The sequence below is a fragment of the Oncorhynchus gorbuscha genome, linkage group LG20, assembly GCF_021184085.1.
Source record: "Oncorhynchus gorbuscha isolate QuinsamMale2020 ecotype Even-year linkage group LG20, OgorEven_v1.0, whole genome shotgun sequence".
NCBI lineage: Eukaryota > Metazoa > Chordata > Actinopteri > Salmoniformes > Salmonidae > Oncorhynchus > Oncorhynchus gorbuscha.
The window spans coordinates 22,720,229-22,742,351 of NC_060192.1; the positions used below are offsets into that span (position 1 = coordinate 22,720,229).

Genomic DNA, 22,123 nt, shown 5'->3' on the forward strand with positions numbered 1-22,123 from the left:
TAAGATGCAGAATTATCTGGCCAAGTGCATAAAGTTCCCTCAGTGCTCACAACAAGCAGCAACTGACAAAAGGCCCTCTACCTCCTATTTGAGGTGAAAATGATGGATCGGACACCTTATCGATAGCAACAGCTCATGGTCCTCCTGGAATCAAAGTTTTTTTTTGACTCAATGGAGGAACGTAATCAGAGAAGTGCTAATGAATGTCTTGCTTGAGCTGTGTATACAACTGGTTCACCTCTGATGCTCCCAGGCAATGTGTATTGGAAGAGATTTCTGTTCATCGCCCAGCATACACCCCTCCAACCAGACATGCTTTATCTACTAATTTGCTGGATGCAGAGTTAAAATGAAGGTCAAGCAAATAATAGAGACATCAGACTGTATTGCAATCATCTCTGATGGGTGGTCAAATGTTAGTGGGCAAGGAATAATTAACTACATCTCCACCCCTCAACCAGTATTCTACAAGAGCACAGACACCAGGGACCACAGATACACCGGTCTCTACATTGCAGATGAGCTGAAGGCAGTCATCAATGACCTTGGACCACAGAAAGTATTTGCACTGGTGACAGACAATGCTGCGAACATGAAGGCTGCTTGGTCTAAAGTGGAGTCCTATTCTCACATCACAACCATTGGCTGTGCTGCTCATGCATTGAATCTGCTCCTCAATGACGACATGGCACTGAAGACAATGGATACACATTACAAGAGAGCCAAGGAAATGGTTAGGTATGTGAAGGGTCATCAAGTTGTAGTAGCAATCTACCTCACCAAGCAAAGTGAGAAGAATAAGAGCACCACATTGAAGCTGCCCAGCAACACCCATTGGGGTGGTGTTGTCATCATGTTTAACAGTCTCCTGGAGGCGAAGAAGTCTCTTCAAGAAATGGCTAATCAGTCTGCTGATATGGACAGCCCCATCAAGAGGATCCTCCTGGATGATGTATTTTGGGAGAGAGAGGTAAAGCAGCCTGGAACTCCTGAAAAATAGCAGTAGCTATTGCACAGAATGAAGGAGACAATGCCATCCTGTCTGATGTTCAGACTCTGCTTGCAGATATAAGAGAAGAAATACGTATTGCCCTGCCCACTTCACTGTTGCTCCAAGCAGAGGAAACTGCAGTTCTGAAATACATCAAAAAGTGTGAAGACTACTGCCTGAAGCCCATACACTCTGCATTGTACACGTTGGACCCCAAGTATGCTGGCAAAAGCATCCTGTCTGGTGCAGAGATCCACAAGGCCTATGGTGTCATCACTGCCATGTTTCACCACCTTGGCCAAGCTGAGGGCAAGGTTCTTAGCGGTCTGGTGAAGTATACTTCCAAGCAAGGGCTTTGGGATGGAGCTGCAATATGGCTGTCGTGCCAATATATCTGTCAGATTGTGTTATACCGTTAAATCAGAATAGAGAGAGCACCATTGAAATGACTTCAAAACGTCAAATAACGTCATACAGTGAAATGTGAAAAATTTTATGAGATTTAGGCCATATCCCCCAGCCCTAGTAGTAACTAACCCAGACATGGGCAAACTACGGCCCGCGGGCCACATACGGCCCGTTAGGCTTTTTAATCCGGCCCGCCGAACTTGTCCAAATGATAGTAAAAACCTCCTTTTTTCCCCTTTCCCTGCAATGCCCACGTTTCCCCAATAGATGGCGCACTCAAAACACATTGACCGTTGTTGGAGTGGCGCGTATTTCTCTTTATTTCACTTTAATTTTCACTTCGTTTCACATTTACGCACAGCAGCGGTACAGTAGCTTAATTAACACGCCGCACATCGCTCTTAATTTAAATTTAAATTTTCAGCTGCAGGTAGGATATTTAATACAGCCTATGTCTGTGTGCTTGGCAACGATACACGTGTACTGTTTGCGCGTGAAGGCGAGGGCGTCCGTGGCGAGTTTGTAGAGCGCGCGGTCAGGACAATCCATCCATGATTTTGCGGAGTTTAACACAAGTAGATATTATTGAGCTTGAGTATTTCGTTGTGTAATAATATGTTTTGAATGTTGAAAGTGATTCCATTTTTCAATAAATGTTGATTTCTTTAACTTTGCACCTTCGATTGAAACTTATTAAAAACAGACGCAATCTTGATAAATAACAGTGCGTATGTTATTTTAATCTATTTACATTTCCTCCTCCCAGTATCTGCGAAATAGTATGTAAATGCCATATCTTGCATATTCCTTGAGACAAATTTATTAACTGATAAGGGCTATTTTTACATTTGAAAGACAGTTAATAAATTGGGTTGTAGTGTTCTTACTGTGCTATGAGGTTTGCACACACTACATTTAATGCTTTAGTATATCTGGCCCAAACACTCCCTCCAAATGCTCCTGGCCCGGCCCCTCTGTCAAATTTTAGAACCCATTGTGGCCCGCGAGTCAAAAAGTTTGCCCACCTCTGAACTAACCTGATTCAGCTCATCAACCAGTTAATTATTAGAATCAGGTGTGCTAGAACCTACAGGACAGTTGCTCTCCAGCCACATGGTTGGGCTGCCCTGATGTAACACAACCACTGGTTTAGAGATTACATCTTAATACTACTACTAGAAGCATGTCTGTTCTATGAAATGCACTGAGTGTACAAAACACATGCTCTTTCCATGACATAGACCAACCAGGTGAATCCCTGATCACTTATTCATGTCAACTTCAATCAGTTTAGATTAAAGGAAGGAGACTGGCTAAAGAAGGATTTTTAAGCCTTGAGATATGGATTGTGTGTGACATTCAGAGGGTGGGCAAGACTAAATAATTAAGTGACTTTGAACAGGGTATGGGTGGTAGGTGCCAGGCGCACTGGTTTCAGTGTGTCAAGAACTGCAACGCTGCTGGGTTTTTCACGCTCAACTGTCTCACGTGTGTATCAAGAATGGTCCACCACCCAACGGAAAAACATTTAACTGGTCTGATGAATCCAGGTTCCTGCTGTTTCATGTTGGAGGTATCAAGTTAAATTAGTCACATGTGCCGTATACAACAGGTGTAGACCTTGCCGTGAAATGCTTACTTACGAGCCCTTAACCAACCCCCAAAAAATATTACAAATTTGCTAAATAAACTAACAGAACTGGTTTACCACAGTAAAATAACAAGGCTATATATGAGGTACTGGTAACAAGTCAACGTAAAGGGACGATGCATAGATAATAGAGTAGCAGCAGCATGTGTGTGTGTGTGTGGTTAGAGTCCAGTGAGTGTAAATCAAAGCCTGTACAGCCCTGACTGTGTATGGGGGCGTAGTCGCCCTTTCCTGTCGTCCATTATCAGCTCCTTTGTCTTGCTCACATTGACAAAGAGGTTAATGTTGTCCTGGCACCACACTGCCAGGTGTCAGCCTATAGGGAGGAGGTCAATGTCGTCGTCTGTGATCAGGCCTACCACTGTCGTGTAGTTGGCAAACTTAATAATGTTGGAGTCGTGGGGACTAAGCACGCACTCCTGAGGGGCCCCCGTGTTGAGGGTCAGTGTGGCAGATGTGCCTACCCTCACCACCTGGGGGCGACCCATCAGGAATTCCAATATCCAGTTCTAGAGGGAGGTGTTTAGTCCCAGGGTCCTTAGCTTAGTGATGAGCTTAGAGGGCACTATGGTGTTGAACGCAGAGCTGTAGTCAATGAACAGCATTCTAACGGTAGGTGTTCCTTTTGTCCAGGTGGGTAAGGGCATTGTGGAGTGACCAGCCTTTCAATGCATTTCATGGGTACAGATGTGAGTGCTATGGGGCGGTAGTGTGTTTCCTTGGCATTATTGGGCCAAGGACTATGGTGGACTCTGAAACATGTAGTTTTTACAGACTGGGTCAGGAAGAGCTTGACAATGTCAGTGAAGACACTTACCAGCTGGTCAGCGAATGCTCTGAGTCCTAGTAGTCCATCTGGCCCTGCAGCCTTGTGAATGTTAACCTTTTTAAATGGCTTACTCGCATTGGCTATGGAGAGCATGGTCACTCAGTCGTCTGGAACCGATGGTGCTCTCATACATAGTTCAGTGTTGCTTGCCTTGATGCAAGCATAAGGCATTTAGCTTGTCTGGTAGGCTCCCGTCACTGGGCAGCTCGCGGCTGGTATTCCCTTTGTAATCCGTGATAGTTTGTATGGTATAAAGAACCACACGTATCCATCATGGTGTGTTTTCATGGCACACATTGGACCCCTTGTTAAAAGTGGAGAAATGTTTGAATGCCACAGGATATCGGAACATCATTGTGAATCAGGTGCATTTTATGGCAGCAGTGTATCCATCTGCAAATATTTTTTTTCAGCAGGATAATGCTCTGACACAAGTCTAGGATTGTCCAGGAATGGTTCCACAAACATGACAGTGAATTCAGTTTTACTGCAGTGGCCTGCCCAGTCACCAGATCTTAATCAAATTGAGCATCTGTGGGATGAGAGAGAATAAACTATTCAGCGTAGAGATCCTCTACCAGCCAATTTGACACAACTGTAGGAAGCATTGGAGTCAACATGGGCCAGCATCCCTGTGGAACGCTTTCGACACTTGTAGAGTCCATACCCTGATGATTTTGAGGCTGTTCCGAAGGCAAAAGTGGTGCATCTCAATAGTAGGAAAGTGTTCCTAATGTTTTGTACTTGCAGTGTATATTTAAGCAATAAGGCCCAAGGGGTTGTGGTATATGGCCAATATACCACGGCTAAGGATACAGCCCTTAGAAATATACCACAAACACCTGATGTGCCTTATGTGGTTACCCACATAATTAGAGCAGTAAAAATAAATGTTTTCAGCCAATCAGCATTCAGGGCTTAAACCACCCATTTTATAATGGCAATTAAATGAATTCTCAAATAGTATTTTCTCTGTTAAGCTGTGTGCACTGAATTGACATGCATGATTGTTGCTGACACGCCGATGTTCAGATGAAGAGAATTAAAAAGTCTTATGCGCACAATCGCAGAGCTCAACTCAAACAGTGGTGTGTAGCCTGTTGTAGCTGCTGTCAGTCATTCAAAGCCTATACTTTAATATTCAGGTATGGATGCAACTTTCCAGTGCTCATATTTTTTGCCATGTAATGTTATTAGAACAAAATCAGGAAACCCCACAGAATAGTTTAACTATTTACCTAGTTGCGTTGTGTGTTCCATTTTAGATAAATATTCCTTTTGAGATGCATTCAGGTTGCAAGAGTCATAGGGAGGGTAACATGTTTTCTTACAAGCAGTCAATGCACATCAATTTTTAATGCAAAAATACTTTGGAACACTGTTTTGGCTTTTAGTAAAAATAAAAATGGGGGGGACAGTTTTCCATTGCTACCACTTTCTTAATTAGTCCTTCAATTGCACGAGTGGCATCATTTTACAAATTCAGTTACAACCGGTGTTTCAAGCATGATTTAGGTGCAGCTGCACAACAGTACAGTCGTGGCCAAACATTTTGAGAATGACATTCATTTTCAGTCTGCTGCCTCAGTTTGTATGATGGCAATTTGCATATACTCCAGAATGTTATGAAGTGATCAGATGAATTGCAATTAATTGCAAAGTCCCTCTTTGCCATGCAAATGACCTGAATCCCCCCAAAAAAACATTTTCACTGCATTTCAGCACTGCCACAAAAGGACCAGCTGACATGTCATTGATTCTCTCGTTAACACAGGTTTGAGTGTTGACGAGGTAAGGCTGGCGATCACTCTGTCATGCTGATTGAGTTTGAATAACAGACTGGAAGCTTCGAAAGGAGGGTGGTATTTGGAATCATTGTTCTTCCTCTGTCAACCATGGGTACCTGCAAGGAAACACGTGCCGTCATCATTGCTTTGCACAAAAAAGGCTTCACAGGCAAGGATATTGCTGCCAGTGAGATTGCACCTAAATCAACCATTTATCGGATCATCAAGAACTTCAAGGAGAGCAGTTCAATTGTTGTGAAGAAGGCTTCAGGGCACCCAAGAAAGTCCAGCAAGTGCCAGGACCTTCTCCTAACGTTGATTCAGCTGTGGGATTGGGGCACCACCTGTACGATGCTTGTTCAGGAATGGCAGTAGGCAGGTGTGAGTGCATCTGCACGCAAAGTTAGGCAAAGACTTTTGGAGGATGGCTTGATGTCAAGAAGGGTAGCAAAGAAGCCACTTCTCTCCAGGAAAAACATCAGGGACAGACTGATATTCTGAAAAAGGTACAGGGATTGGGCTGCTGAGGACTGGGGTAAAGTAATATTCTCTGATGAATTCCCTTTCCGATTGTTTGGGGCATCTGGAAAAAAGCTTGTCCGGAGAAGACAAAGTGAGCGCAACCATCAGTCCTGTTTCATGCCAACAGTGAAGCATCCTGAGACCATTCATGTGTGGGGTTGCTTCTCAGCCAAGGGAGTGGGCTCACTCACAATTTTGCCTATGAACACAGTCATGAATAAAGAATATTACCAACACATCCAGGAACAGTTTGGTGACGAACAATGCCTTTTCCAGCATGATCGAGCACCTTGCCATACGGCAAAAGTGATAACTAAGTGACTCGGAACAAAACATCAATATTTTGGGTCCCTGGCCAGGATACTCCCCAGACCTTAATCCCATTGAGAATTTGTGGTCGATCTTCGAGGCGGGTGGACAAACAAACCCACAAATTCTGACAAACTACATGTATTGATTATGCAATAATGGGCTGCCATCAGTCAGGATGTGGCCCAGAAGTTAATTGACAGCATGCCAGGGTGGATTGCAGAGGTCTTGAAAAAGATGGGTCAACACTGCAAATATTGACTCTTTGCATCAACTTCATGCAATTGTCAATAAAAGCCTTTGACACTTAAATGCTTGTAATTATACTTCAGTATTCCATAGTAACATCTGACAAAAATATCTAAAGACACTGAAGCAGAAAACTTTGTGGAAATTAATATTTGCGTCATTCTCAACTTTTGGCCATGACTGTAGTAGCTCTTTTTGGTGAATGTTGGGAACCGAATCGCATATGTGAAAGAGCCGTTCATTTGGCTCCTTGATTTGCAAGCTATTTCTATTGCTTTTTGGGCTCCAGACGTCGATTTATCTGCAGAATAATTATAAAAGTGTTCTCTGAAGATGGTAATTCCTCAGTGCAGGAGCAATATAGTGAGGAGAGCGCCTAATTCTAGTCCACGCACTTTTCTTTAGTCCATACTTTATTTTTTGGGGGGTTTTGCAGGCCATCTAATCTGGTCAGGTAATAATGTATTTGAACTCACATTTCATAATCTGACGTGTTAGGCAATATTCAAGGCTTTAAATTAGATATACAATTTTTGTCTTAATGGTTTTAGGTCAATTTTCTAAGCATTACCGAATAAAGAGCTGTTTGGGAGCAAAGTGTACGGCTCTTTTTTTTTTTTAGATGAATGGAGCCAAATGGTCCGTCTCACAGATAAGACTCGGAATGCCCATCGCTACGTAACATTGCTCAAAGGGGACAATGGAGTCTTAAAAGGGCAATGCCATGCTTTGTAATAAAAACATAACAATAATGAGTAATTGTGTATATCTATGATAGAATAATTATTATTAAAAATAATAACTTTCAGGTTTGACAAACCCCGTGTTTCAGCCTATGTAACATTTTGTAGCCACTATGCTTCATCGGTTGGGCTGCAGGTGAGGATGCTTATTGCTAATAGCACATCTGACAATAGACTATGCCTCATTCAGCTCACTGAGGGCCTGATGATTGGTTTATAAGTTCAGATGTGCTTGTCCATGGTTACATTACAAATGTGTAATGTTGGGGGTGCTCGGGGACCAGGGTTGGGAAACAGTGGGCTTTATGTATGGTCCAATATTCTTAAATATATTTTTAATACTTTTTCAGATATAACAAAAACAGTACAACCCCTCATTCTCCCATTCATCCCTTCCCTCCAAACCACCCACCAAGGCATCTGTAAAAGTATGTTAAATAAGAAAGAAAACCCGAAACAAACAGTAATGGAAACAAAAACAATGGGGAGCAGCACACATGGCTAGTAGAACAGACATGACTGCTTACCAAACTATGCAAGTTACACTAAGTAAAAGACAGGCTCTCTGCGTGTTGTCTTAATGGGGACCCAGGTTAGTCTAACTTTAGTTGGGACCCAAGCACAATGTACCTAACCTTCTCCAGAGGCAGAGGTCACCTCCTTAACCCACTGCTTAAAGGAGGGCGGCTTTGCAGACGTCCAGTGAAAGAGGACAAGGCGGCGAGCTAGCAGCGAGGCAAATTCTATCGCATATGTCTGATGCATGGTAGCACTCTGGTCTGGGGGAAGTACCCCAAAAATGGCAGTGACCAAATTAGGGCTAACAGTTGTAATACACATGTGAGAGTGCCTCAAATGGGGTCTCAGATGCCACTCAAAGATTAGATTGGCATGACCAAAACATGTCCCACAGTTGCTGGACTCAGGCGGCATCTCAAGCACTTGGTCAACATTTGAGTATATTTTTGCCAATCTGTCATTTGACTAATGGAGACTGCAAAACCTTAAACTGAATAAGACCATACCTTATCCAAAATGATGTGTGGATACGCCTAATACTTTGTTGCCATATATAATTTAGTAGCTCGTCACCTATGTCTTGCTCCCATGCAGATGTTGTATTTGCAAAGGAAGGCAGATTAATGTTCTGTATTATGTCGTATAATCTGGAGATTGTGCCCATCAGATAAAGGTTAGGATCTAAGCACCTCTCAACTGGACACTTAGTAAGCTCGAGTGGAAATGAAGGGACATGTTTTTGGGCAAAGCTGCGAGTTTGCAGGTATCTAAAAAAGTGTGTATTGGGAATATTATGGTCAACCCTCAGAGTATGGAATGAGATTAATGTGTTCTCAACAAATAGGTCACACAAACACCACACCGTTCCTATGCCAAAACTCGAATTCCGTGTCAATCTGTGACGCTGGGATTAGATGTTAATGGGGAGAAGCCGCTCGCTTGTTTAAGGCTGAAGTGACTTCGGGAATTGGGACCAGATTTGAAGGGAGTTCTTAACAGTGGGGGTCAAAACATGGGTGCCAAGGTTCATGGGCATTGGGGAGCACAGGAGCGAGACAGGAGAAGTTGGAAGGCTTGACTGTAACTCCATGATGGCCCAAATTGAGCCATCCTTGTTTCTCAAATGTAGAAACCCAATACACACATTTAGATGTATTTGTTGACCGGTAGTATTGTAAAATAATTGGGAAGGCCCAGCCTGCCTATTGGCTTAGGTCTCTAGATATACCTTTCTCATTTGTGGATTTGACTTATTCCAAATGAAGAAGGAAATGTAGCTGTCTATTTGTTTGAACATCAACTTTGTCAGAAAAATATGAATCTGGAATAATTACAAAAACCTATGTAGTGCGAGCTTCCTGGCTTCCAGTTGAAGCTCGCATCCGCTACAAGACCATGGTGCTTGCCTACGGAGCTGTGAGGGGAACGGCACCTCAGTACCTCCAGGCTCTGATCAGGCCCTACACCCAAACAAGGGCACTGCGTTCATCCACCTCTGGCCTGCTCGCCTCCCTACCACTGAGGAAGTACAGCTCCCGCTCAGCCCAGTCAAAACTGTTCGCTGCTCTGGCCCCCCCAATGGTGGAACAAACTCCCTCACGACGCCAGGACAGCGGAGTCAATCACCACCTTCCGGAGACACCTGAAACCCCACCTCTTTAAGGAATACCTAGGATAGGATAAGTAATCTCTCTCACCCCCCCCTTTAAGATTTAGATGCACTATTGTAAAGTGACTGTTCCACTCGATGTCATAAGGTGAATGCACCAATTTGTAAGTCGCTCTGGATAAGAGCGTCTGCTAAATGACTTAAATGTTAAATGTAAATGTAATTTTAACAGAATTAATGCGACATGTTAATGAAATGGAAGAGACTACCACCTTATGAAATCCTGCTTAGTGTGCTCCAGGAGTGTTTTGAAGTTATGTTTAACCTCTTACCTCCACCCGACACGCAGGCGTCCCATCTAGACATCTGGAAATGCAAATGTGCTACGCTAAATGCTAATAGCACTCGTTAAAACTCAAACGTTCATTAAAACACACATGCAGGGTACTGAATTAAAGCTACACTCGTTGTGAATCCAGCCAACAAGTCAGATTTTTAAAATGCTTTTCGGCGAAAGCATGAGAAGCTATTATCTGATAGCATGCAATACCCCTAAAGACCCGCAGGGGACGTAAACAAAATAATTAGCATAGTCGGCGCTACACAAAATGCAGAAATAAAATATAAAACATTCATTACCTTTGACGATCTTCTTTGTTGGCACTCCTAGATGTCCCATAAACATTACTATTGGGTCTTTTTTCCGATTAAATCGGTCCATATATAGCCTAGATATCGATCTATGAAGACTGTGATCAAGGAAAAAAAACAGTTTTATAACGCAACGTCATTTTTTTTAATTAAAAAAGTTGACGATAAACTTTCACAAAACACTTCGAAATACTTTTGTAATGCAACTTTAGGTATTAGTAAACGTTAATAATCCATCAAATTGATCACGGGGCAATGTATATTCTATAGCTCTACGTCTTGAAATAATGTCCGGATAAATCTCAACCAAAATATCCTGTTGGAGACCGGAAGAAATGGGCTGTCTCTTGTTCGTTTGACCAAGAAACCAAGCCTAGGCAAATGACAAGACTGTTGACATCGTGTGGAAGCTGAATCATAAAACACGGGACGAGATGTTAAAAACTGTCCATTGTGCCAATAGATGGAATGCACTCGCATGAGATTTGCCGTGATGTTGACAGAGTGGCATGGGAGGTTTATTTCTTAGACTGGGGTAAGATGTCAATTTTTGGGACACATCCTCAGTAGTGTGCCTTCGAATCAGTGGGTGTTTCGGCCTTTAATCACTAAACACCCTCATCAAAGGTGGCCAGCTAAAGGGTGATCAAGCCTTAGCTTGTGTCCCATGCCCAATTAAGATGTCCCACAGGACTGTGCAAGGCAGGGGCGTCCTCTTCTCTGAGCCAGCCATACAGCTGACCGCATACCTCATATGCCCTCCTCAAGTTGGAGGGATCTGAATTGAGTTCTCAGGTGGGGGTGAGGGGTCATGAAGTTATAGCCCAGCAAGGGTCCTTCCGTTTGATCCAGATCCACTGGCTACCTCTTTCAGCTGCTTGAGAAACTGCTCTGACGGTCTGCCGCAAAGCCTGTCCATGGATTCCAAGTTCTTTCAGCAACCTGATGATGGAAGAAGCCACGAATCCTCTGCATCCCACTTCAACTGGCCAGACTTTTGCATTCCAGCCACGCTGAGATGCGTCTGCTGCCAACTCTGTGTAACGCAGTTTCTTACGTTCGTAGGCCTCTTCAACAGAGTTTTCCCACGGGACTGTGAGCTCTATGATGTACACAGCCTTTCGTGAAGGGGACCAGAGTACCATGTCTGGCCTAAGGTTGGTAGAAGCAATCTCAGGTGGAAAAATGAGTTGCTGGCCAATATCGACAAGCATCTTCCAGTCCCGGGCCATAGCTAGGTGTCCAGTTTCTGGCTTTGTAGGAGGATACTTGGGCCTTTTCTGTCCCTCCCGGATGAATGTTGTTGTTTTGACGGGATTGCTTGTTTTTGGAGGTAATGAATTGGTTGCACTCCTCTTGGTCTCAAGTGCTGCAGCCAGGCTCTTGAGGACCTGATTGTGCCTCCAGGTGTAGCGGCCTTGTGAGAGGCTGGTCTTGCAACCTGTCATTATATGCCTGAGAGTCGCTGGAGCTGGGCAGAGGGGGCAGGTCGAGTCCTCGCCATACCATTGATGTAGATTTTTTGGTGATGGAAGCACATCATAAACAGCTCTTATGATGAAGCTGATGTTGCTTGCCTCCATTTGCCAAAGCTCACTCAGTTGATCTTTCTCCTCTCCAGGCCTTCCCACCGCGTCCATTGCCCTTGTTTAGCAAGAGAGACAGCCTTTGCACTTCTTGCAGTCTCCTCCTGTCTGCGCACCTCCTCGACCACCAGCTTCCTGCGTTCAGATGTTGTTGCCTTATGGAACGTTGGTTTGCTTGCTGCCAGGCCAAAGCCTCCTCTTCCATGCTGGATATTCCCCACAATGTCTTGGTGTCTCAGGGCTGATGTTGCTTGCTGCACAGCATTGGATGATGTCCATTTCCGTCCAGTTTGTAGGGGAGGTGCAGCCTTGCTAATGGTCTGGTCTTTGGAGTCCTTCAATGTCATCTGAAGTCTTACTTTAGAGCACTTGTACTCCTCCGTTAGACTTGTAAGAGGTAGTTCAAGGACCCCTTTGCCATAGAGGCCGATGTTACTCAGGCATCGTGGGACACCCAGCCATTTCTTCACGTATGAGGTAATGGTTCGCTCCATCTTCTCCACTGTTGTTATTGGGACCTCATAGACGGTGAGTGGCCACATTATCCGGGGAGAAGTCCAAACTGTAGGCACCAGAGCTTGAGCCTCCCAGGCAGTAGGGTCTTGTTGATGTTCTCAAGACCGTCGGCGATGTCCTGCCTTACTTGCTGCACTTGATCTTTATCCCGGAGGCTTTCGTTGTACCATCTACCCAGGCTCTTGATGGGTTGCTCAGACACCGTTGGTATCGGGTCATCTCCAATGCAGAACCTCACATCTTTAAGCTGTCCCTTGACTATGGAGATGCTTCGAGATTTGCTTGGCTTGATTTTCATCCGTGCCCACTTGATGTTATCCTGCAGTTTTGCAAGTAGCCGCCTGGTGCATGCTGCAGTGGTGGTCAGTGTAGTCATGTCATCCATGTATGCTCGGATAGGTGGGAGACGGAGCCCTTCCTTAGTTCTCTCACCACCGACCACCCATCTCGATGCCCTGATGATGACTTCCATGGCCATAGTGAAGGCCAGAGGAGAAATTGTACAGCCTGCCATTATGCCTACTTCCAAGCGCTGCCATGTTGTTGTGAAGTCAGGTGTTGTGAAACACAATTGCAGGTCTTGGAAATAGGCCTTTACCAGTGTAGTGATGGGTTCTGGTACGTGGAAAATGTTGAAGGATTCCCAGAGGAGTTCATGGGGAACTGAGCCAAAGGCATTGGCCAAGTCGAGGAAGATGACATAGAGGTCTCTCTTGTCCTTCTTAGCTGTTTGGATCTGGTGCCAAATCATACTAGTATGTTCCAGGCAACCAGAGAAACCAGGAATGCCTGCTTTCTGTACAGATGTATCAATGTACTTGTTCCTTTCCAGATAAGTGGACAGCCTCTGTGCTATTATACTGAAAAAGATCTTCCCTTCGACGTTGAGAAGGGAGATTGGTCGGAATTGACTGATGTCTGTCGCATCCTTCTCTTTCGGGATTAGCACACCACCAGCCCTTCGCCATGCCTTTGGTATTATTTCCTTCTGCCACACTATCCTCATGAGCCTCCAAAGAAAGCGTAGAACATCCGGGGCGTTTTGTAGAGCTTGTATGGTACTCCATTAGGCCCAGGAGCCGAGGCCGCTCTTGCTCTTCGGACAACGTTCTCTACTTCCCTCCATTTTGGAGGGTCAGTGTCCAGATTGAATTCTGGTGGTTGAATAGGTGGGATGTCATGTGGGATGATTATCTGCTCATGCCTTTTCATGTCCTGGTGGACCTTTTCCAGATGTTCTTCCAGTTCAGGCTTTGTAGTTTTTAGGATTCCGCACTTTTCCTTTGCGAAGAGATCTTTGACAAACTTAAAGGGGTTTTTATAGAACCGTGTTCTTGAGTGTTCCTTCTTCCTACGAAGTTTCCTTAAGTTTTCCGCTCTTCGCAAGGTTGCCAGCCGACATTTAATGTCTGCTTGGAGTAGCATGAGACCTTCTCTCTCTGCATCAGAGGCCTTCTTCCACTGCTTCCTCAGCTGCCTTCTCTCTCTGACAAGTATCTCGATCTCCTGCTGTCTCCTAGATTTGGCTGGCGCGGAGGTTGGCACTTCTCCTTTCGGGAGGTGTCTTAACTTCTCCTTCGTTTGCCAAAGCTCTTCTCCGTAGTGGTAGATAATGTCTCCCATCCTTTCAAGCTTTTTCTCTGCTTTTCCTACCTGTTGTTCCAAGATTTTTGTCAGGTCGTTGTTGATTGTTTCCCACTCTCTCTTTTCAACGGCTTTGGGCCACTTCACACTCGGTCTGTGCCCTTTGATCTTTTCCTCTTTAGAGGTCTCTGTGGTTGGGTAAGTTCATCCACCGGCATTTCTGTGCTTGTGTTATCCTCCTCAGTTACAGGGGTGCTGATGCTCTGCGAACTTTGGTTTGCGTCCCGTCGCTGTGCTTCATTCGACTGATTTGACTGGCTGCTTCGTAAGAAGTACTGGTCAATGCGAGGTCCCTGTCTCTGCTTCTCTAACAAGCACCTTTTCCTCCCTTGATGGATCCTTAACCCCTTGCCGATGTTACTCTCTCCCAACCACAGCTGCACACCTGAAGTGTGTGTCCTGCTGCTGTTATGGTTGTCTCATGTGCTGTGTTCCTACTCGTAGTCGTTTCCGTTCCTGGGTCCGTAACCGTGTGATCAGTCGTTGAGCCATCTTGCGCCCCCAGCTCTCGCAGGCTCTAGGGGTATGTTCCTTTGTTGACTTTCAGTAGCACTTAGCGGGTGTCTCCAACATACTGAAACAGCGTGGAGACTGCCAACATGGGTAGCTAACCCATGACAGCCCCAGTATCTATTCCCTCCGGTCAGCTGTCTCTCCAAGCTGTCACACAGACTTTCCTATGTTGTCAGCTGTCCTTTCACAGCAGTCACTGGACTGGTCCAGATAATCAGAATCATAAAACACGGGACGAGATGTTAAAAACTGTCCATTGTGCCAATAGATGGAATGCACTCGCATGAGTATTGCAACCTCATTCAAGTGGCGCATTGATATATTTTCCAGTTTTCAGTGATCAGATTTTCCTGCTCTTTTCGATGAAACGCACGTTCTGTTATAGTCACAGCCGTGATTTAACCAGTTTTAGAAACGTCTGAGTTTTCTATCCACACATACTAATCATATGCATATACTATATTCCTGGCATGAGTAGCAGGGCGCTGAAATGTTGCGCGATTTTTAACAGAATGTTTGAAAAAGTAGGGGGTAGGATCAACAGGTTAAACAGAGCCTTTAACCTCTTACAGCTACCCTCCCCTACTTTTTTCAATTTCCACCTGAAGACATACCCAAATCTAACTGCCTATAGCCCAGGACTAAGGATATGCATATTCTTGGTTTCATTTGAAAGAAAACACTCTGAAGTTTGTGTAAATGAGAATTGAATGTAGGACATTATAACACAATAGATCTGGTTTAGATAATACAATGAAAAAAAACATACATTTTTTTCATTTTTATTGTTGTATCTTAAAATGAACAAGACAAAACAAACATTCAGATAGGATGATGGGGACAATTTCGGTGAAAAACATGAGGGCAACGGTACTTGTGCAACTTTTCAGAATGATCACTTCCAAAATGAGTGTGCTTACATGACATTTATCATGAAGTCACCCAGGTGTCCCACACAAGTAGCCCAAATGTACCCAAGTGGCCAAATTGGTGAAGTTATACATTTTGAATGGAAATAACTATATACAAAATACCAAAATGGTATTCTAACACCCCCCCCCCCCCCCCAAAAAAAAAAAATGGAGAAAAAGTATATATACATTTACAAAATAACACTTTCAATATTTGGAAGACCCTCGGTCCTCTACACAATATTGTGCTGCTGATGCCAGGTGCCATAGCAGTATCTTTCTGCTGTAAAGCAGAGGGTCACCAAGCATGTGGTGCAGGTGATGGGGAACTTCATTTTGCGAAGAACACAGCGACGCCTCCATGCTGTGCCCTTTTGGCCCTGAGGCATATCTATGCCTGCAGAAATAAATTTGGGCAGATGAACACCACTTGTGGCAGGAGCTGGATGAACCAGCTTAAGTGGGGGATGGACACCTTGGCACTGGGGGCTCCCATTCGGAGTCACTGTGAAAGAAATTTTCAGTTAGAATAGTTTCACATATGAGCCCTGTATCAACAGGTATTATATATATATATATATATATGAGAGAGAGTACGGGGAACATACGGTTGAACATATTATTATAGACCTGCTAGATCTACGGTCTCAATTTCACTTTGGCCATTGTTGTGGGCCTGCCCTCCCCTCAACAGCCTCAAATAGGCTATTTCATGTGGGGGTGGGGCGGCAGACACGCATCTCACATTTCATTACATTACATTTTTTATATATTGCTACTAAAACCTAAATTCAAATAAAAAATATTTTTACTATTAATTTCAAACAACGGCATTAGCATGAGATGAACTTACCAGTCCAAAACGATGTCCTCTCCGTTCAAAAAATATTCCTCCATTTGGGAATCGCTAAATTAATCGTCCTCCAACAATCTGTCTCACTTTCCCGATCAATTTCTTCTAAAATTGTGTGTACATCTGTATATCTAGACTTAGATTTAGCTTTCCCTGACTTAGTCGCCATACTGATTTGATATATAAACAGCTGAAGATGCGCTTTACCAAAACAATGCTGTGCGTAACATGCGTGGCTCCTTCCGGTATGAATCTTCAATGGCGAATGACCCTCTTTATGCCGAAGTTTACTACATGGGTTGGTCTTCCAACACACAAACATTACATATTGCCGTTTACCTCAGCTCATTGGCTATCTACCAGCTAGATTTCAAGACAATCAGTGGTCATTGGGTTAAAATACAGTCAATCAACGAAACAGCCGTCATATCATTGGTGCACAAATCATTTTAAATGGAACTGTAACTAAGTAAACTTATACTCTGTTTTATTATATCTGATTAACTATATGAGTTAGTTCATAAGGTGGGATTGTGAGACATGGACAAGGAGTAATAAAAGTTAATGAACACCATTCCAACTAGGAAGAAACTAATGGGTTTTGGACTGTGAAAACAGATACGGTCGTTAGCCTATGGTTGACCCTACAGAAACTTAGCTCTGGGGTTTTTAGATAAGGCAGTGAGTGCATTCCTAGGTTTTCTGTTAATTAAAACTGTCAGTTCAGTGTTGATCGATAATGTTGGGGGGTCAAAAGTTATCTGGGAGTGTGTTAGAATGAACTTTTCACCTTACTTTGTCCCGGTCGAGAGGAGGGGATTCTGTTAAAGCAATGAAATGACGTCATGATCTGTATATAAACTGCTGCACGTGATTAAGTGGAAGCGCGCTCCGAGAATAAATTCTATTACCTATTATTGAAAGACTGGTCTGCGTCTATTTTATGCAAACAAGAAATCTTAGAAATTCTCAAAATATATTAAGGGCTTTCAATTGATGAAAGCACATTGGCATAATTAAATTACAGTGACAGTTAAAATACAGTCAATCAACGAAACAGCCGTCATATCATTGGTGCACAACGATGTCATTACTTGTCATCTTCAAATCGGTTTCTTTCAGTCAATACGTCCCGCGAAATGACCCATCAGGTTTAGTTGTGTTACAAACAAACCAGTTGATTACAATGAAACCAAACATGACTGGAAAAGTCACGTTTAGTGTGTGTATTCACATTGAATGTGTTGTCAAATGTAATGAGACGGAATTCACGACACAAAATGTTTTGGATTTAAATGGATTTGATCAAACAAAAGAACATTCATTGTGTAACAATGAGCATTGGGATTGCAAACAGAGGAAGATCGTCAAAGGTAAACTTTATTTTATTGCAGTTTGATTTTGTTACGCCTGTGCTGGTTAAATAGTTGTTTTTTTATAGGGCTCTATCCTCAGATAAATCGCATTGTATTCTTTCGCAGTAAATCCTTTTTAAATCTGACAACACAGTTGGATTAGCAAGATTCTAGGCTTTCAAAACATGTGAGACACTTGTATTTTGATGAATGTTTAATATGACTATTTATGTAGCGATCGCCGTATGTTGTTGAATTTCATCCCGCTAACGGGTTCGGTGCGCAGAGAGGTTAAATGAGCGTGTGACCTTTATCCCCCAATAAGTAAAGACCTGATGCTCCACCTTAAATGGGAAATTGGCATACCCAATTCTTCTGCTAACTGATTAATGGGGAGGATCACGCTTTTTGTTAGGTTTAACTTATAACCAGAGAATGTCCCAAAACCTTGTAACATGTCCAAGAGAGAGGGTATAGACTCCACCATTTTAGAGATGTATTAGAGAAGATCGTCTGCCCCTTAATATTCCCTTAATCCTCTGCTCCGCCCATAGGGCGATAGCAAGAGACCAATAGCCATATCAAATAGGAAAGGGGATAAACAGCAACCCTGCGTGGTCCTCCTGTGGAGAGGGAAGTAGCTGGATGTAACATTGTTGGTGTGGACAGAAGCCACTAGGGGATGAGTACAAAATCTTAATTGAGGAAAGGAATGATGGGCCAAACCCAAATCTCTCTAGTACTGTAAATAGATATTCCCACTCAACCCGGTCGAAAGCCTTTTCAACATCAAGTGAGATGACAACTCTGGCTGTAGTGTTGAGTGGGCAGAATAACGAACATTAAATAGCCAGCTCATATTATAGAAAGATTGCTTACCTGAGATAAATCCGCTTTGGTCAGAGTCAATTATATTATGCATTAGTCTCTAAACGGCACGAGAGGACCTTTAGTGAGAATTTATAATCGCAGCACAAAAGACTTATAGGGCGGTATGAGCCATAGTCTAGGGGATTCTTGTCTTTTTTAATAAGCAAAACTGAAATAGTCACCTGGGTAAGTGTCTGGCAGTTTCTGACAAAGGATTTCATTGTACATTGAGCTGAGGATAGGGGATAATTTAGAGGAGAATGTTTTATAAAATGCAATAGGGAAGCCATCAGGCCCAGGGGTTTTACCGCTCTGAATGGACTGGGTTGCCATAGTAGCTTCATCACTTATTGAGGCATCCGTGTTGGTTTGTTCATCTGAATTGCGACAGGGGATGTCCAGATTGTCTGTCTAGAAATGCATGCGTACAAGATGTCATGAAGAGCCTCTGACGAGTAAAGGGCAGAATAGAATTGCTTCAATTGATTGTTTATTTCTTTGGGATTGGTAGAAGTTAAATCTGTTGCAATACAGATTTCAGTTATGGTGCTGCTAGCAGCGGATTGTCGAAGCTGGTGAGAACAACTTGCCAGCTTTCTCTCTGTGTTCATCAAATTTTTGTCTCGACTTAAACAGAAGCTGCTCCGTTTGTTTGGTGGAAAGATGGTCAAATTCCGATTGATGTAGCAGTCTCTCTTTGTAGAGTTCAGGAGTCAGAGAAGAGGCATATCTGTTGTCCACATCTAGAATTAATTGAGATCACTCCGATAAGCGTTTGGTGCCATACACTGTGTATGAAATAATTTGGCCTCTTAGATAGGCTTTTAACAACTCCCACACAGTAGAGTGAGACACGTCAGGGGTGCAGTTGATCTGTAAAAAGACTTCAATGTGAGTTGATATGTATTTTTTTAAAGGCACTACAGGATAGTAATAGTGGGTCAAGTCCCCACGCGCATCGTGACACAGTACTGTCTGGAAATCTAGCTGAACTGCTGGCTATGGTCTGAGATGACAATGCTGTGATATTGACTATTAGTTACAAAAGGAAGAATTCTATTGTCTAGCAGGAAAAGTAAATCCTAGAGTATGAGGGGTGGACTGGAGAGGGAAAAAGGATGACCGTTTAGCAGTGTGATTGCTCCTCCTCCATGGATCAGACAAATTATAGGATTCTAGAAATGAGTTGATTACTGTACCTGATTTTGAAATGACATTGTTGGGCTTCGGTCTGGATCTGTCTCGACTTGGATGCAATACACAATTGAAGTCTCCGCCCAATTTCAAATGATGAGAGTTGAGGTCGGGAAAAGTTGCGTAGAGGTCAGAGAAATTGAGCATCCCAATTAGGACCATAGAGGTTAGCCAGAATAACATGTGCGAAACAATTTCCCCATCACTGTAATATATCTGCCATTAGTATCTGAAATGACTTTGGAGGAAACAAACTGGTTGCCTTTCCCGATAAGGATGGCTTTCCCTGTGGCCTTAGCACCAAAGTTGGAGTGAAATATTTGGTCTACCCATCCTCTTTAGTTTATCATGGTCACTGGACTGGAGATAAACTATGTCTGGATTTAAGAACTTAAGATGAGCATACACTCGGACTACACTTGACCACATGATTAATTCCTTTCACGTCCCAGCTGATAAAGCATGTGGAGCCTAGAGTATGTGAATTAGGCATAGCCATAGTAATCAGAAATTAATGTTAGTACGATCACATGACCAATGTTCTGAAAGCTGAGTTTTAAAATATAAAGAAAATAAAAAACAGCTTAAAACAACAAAATACCCAGAAAACCTTGGACCCCTATGCTGGTCTTCCTCCTTTTGGAAGGCTGCATCTACCTCTTATAGACTAGAGCAAAATACTACCATGTTAAACTGAACCTCAGTAGAGCTCAATCCAGGGCGAACATAATCAAGTGTACGCCTAGGAAAGGGGATTCTGGAGGCAACCACCTCAGCCATCCAAGGTATCTCATGCAATATGCATATTTGAAGGATAGTAAAACAATGTATAAAAAAGGGAGTTGTAGGTATATGTATTAAACACGCTCACAATATGTTAGTAGGGTACCCTATTAAGGCATGGAAAGAGAGCTCAGTGGCTAGCCTTAGGTAGCGACTAGGCTAATTATTACCGCTCCACCTAGCCCCGTCGCTGTACAGCCGCAACTAGTTGATGAAAGCCAATTGTGCCATGTACTGTAAATAAAATAGTATTCAAACTATATTGTCCTTGTGAGAACATGTCACCATATACATACCATAATTGTTTAGAATGTTATGTTACTGGATTAATAATTGTCATTTTTGGCAGCAGGGTGGAGGCACGTTTCAATCAAGATATAAATTCACTAGTTGGTCCGTGGTTGCGTTAGCACGGCTAGTGCAGGGTCACAGTATGAGCCCACAATGGCTAGTTAGTATTATGCTGCCTGTCCTCCTGTGGGTGTTGGTGTGTAAACAATGTATTCTTTGGCCTTGGTTGGGTCTAAGAATGTCTTCTGCTTGCCGGAGGGAGTAGTGATCGTCAGGACAGCTGGTAAAGAATGGCGAACTTGGTGTCCAGGCAGCGGTGTAGGAGCCCCCTCACCTCGTTGAAGGCTGACCTCTTCTTTGTGACTTCCGCCGTGTAGTCCGGGTAAATGCCAACATTCTGTCTGTAGTGCGTGATGGGAGCCGCTCGTGCTGCCTTACAGAAAACGTCTCCTGAAGGTAGTGGAATTGAACTACTATGGGTCTGAGCGTTTCCCCATTCTTCGGTGTGGACTGTATGCTTCTGTGCGCACGGTCAAGGGTGGGGGCATAATCGAGGCCTAGAATTTCCTGTAGCAGTTTAGCTATGGACAGGGTAGGTCGCATTCCGCCTACGGTCTCGAGTCCCTCTCCCAGCCGAAAATGCGACCGTTCCCCTGGCGCTCTGTTCTCGGGGTCCTCAATCTTGGAAGTGAATTAGACGACATCTGATGATAGCCGTGTGACTTGTTCTTTCAGTGTCACCACTATGTTGGAGTAAGTATTTGCGCCATCTTCCAGGCTATTCAGACGGGTGTCATGTCTCACCAGGTCTTCGTTAACGGAGTCTTTATGCTGACCTCGTGGCGAGAATAGCTATTTGTGCGGATAGGTCAGTGGATAATGACTCCACCTTAGCCAGCACAGTCAGATTTAATGATAGCTGCCATTACCATGGCTTGGTCAGGGGGATCAAAGTCTGTGTCAGGTGAGCCTGAGGCTTGAGCAGAGGCCTGCTCCTTTGTGGCCTGTGGCCTTTGTTGTCTCAACATTTTATGATTCCAAATGAATTCATTCCAAATGAAATGTTACAAAATGAACACGGGGGAGGTGTTGGTCAAGTATTAATAGTAAATTGTTCGCCCTGGATCGGAGCACTGATAAAACACGTCTTCACATGTTGCTGCTCACCAGCGCCCCTGTTCAAATCATTTTTAGGTACACCCCCCCCCCCAATATGTTTTGGGGCTTTTAAGAGGTCACCAGTCACCAGGACTGAGCTTCTCAGTCCTTCAATATAATAATATATTTTTTTAATATTTTTTAAAAACTAAGCAAGGTGACTGGAATTGGCCAAACTCGC

At 43.6% G+C, this 22,123-nt stretch overlaps 1 protein-coding gene across 2 annotated transcripts in view; it reads left to right on the top strand.

The window, feature by feature from the left end:
• The window catches only part of LOC124006974 (signal peptide peptidase-like 3), a 50,315-nt gene that overhangs the window by 23,314 nt on the left and 4,878 nt on the right, over positions 1–22,123 (top strand). The gene's annotated exons all lie outside the window — the stretch shown is intronic.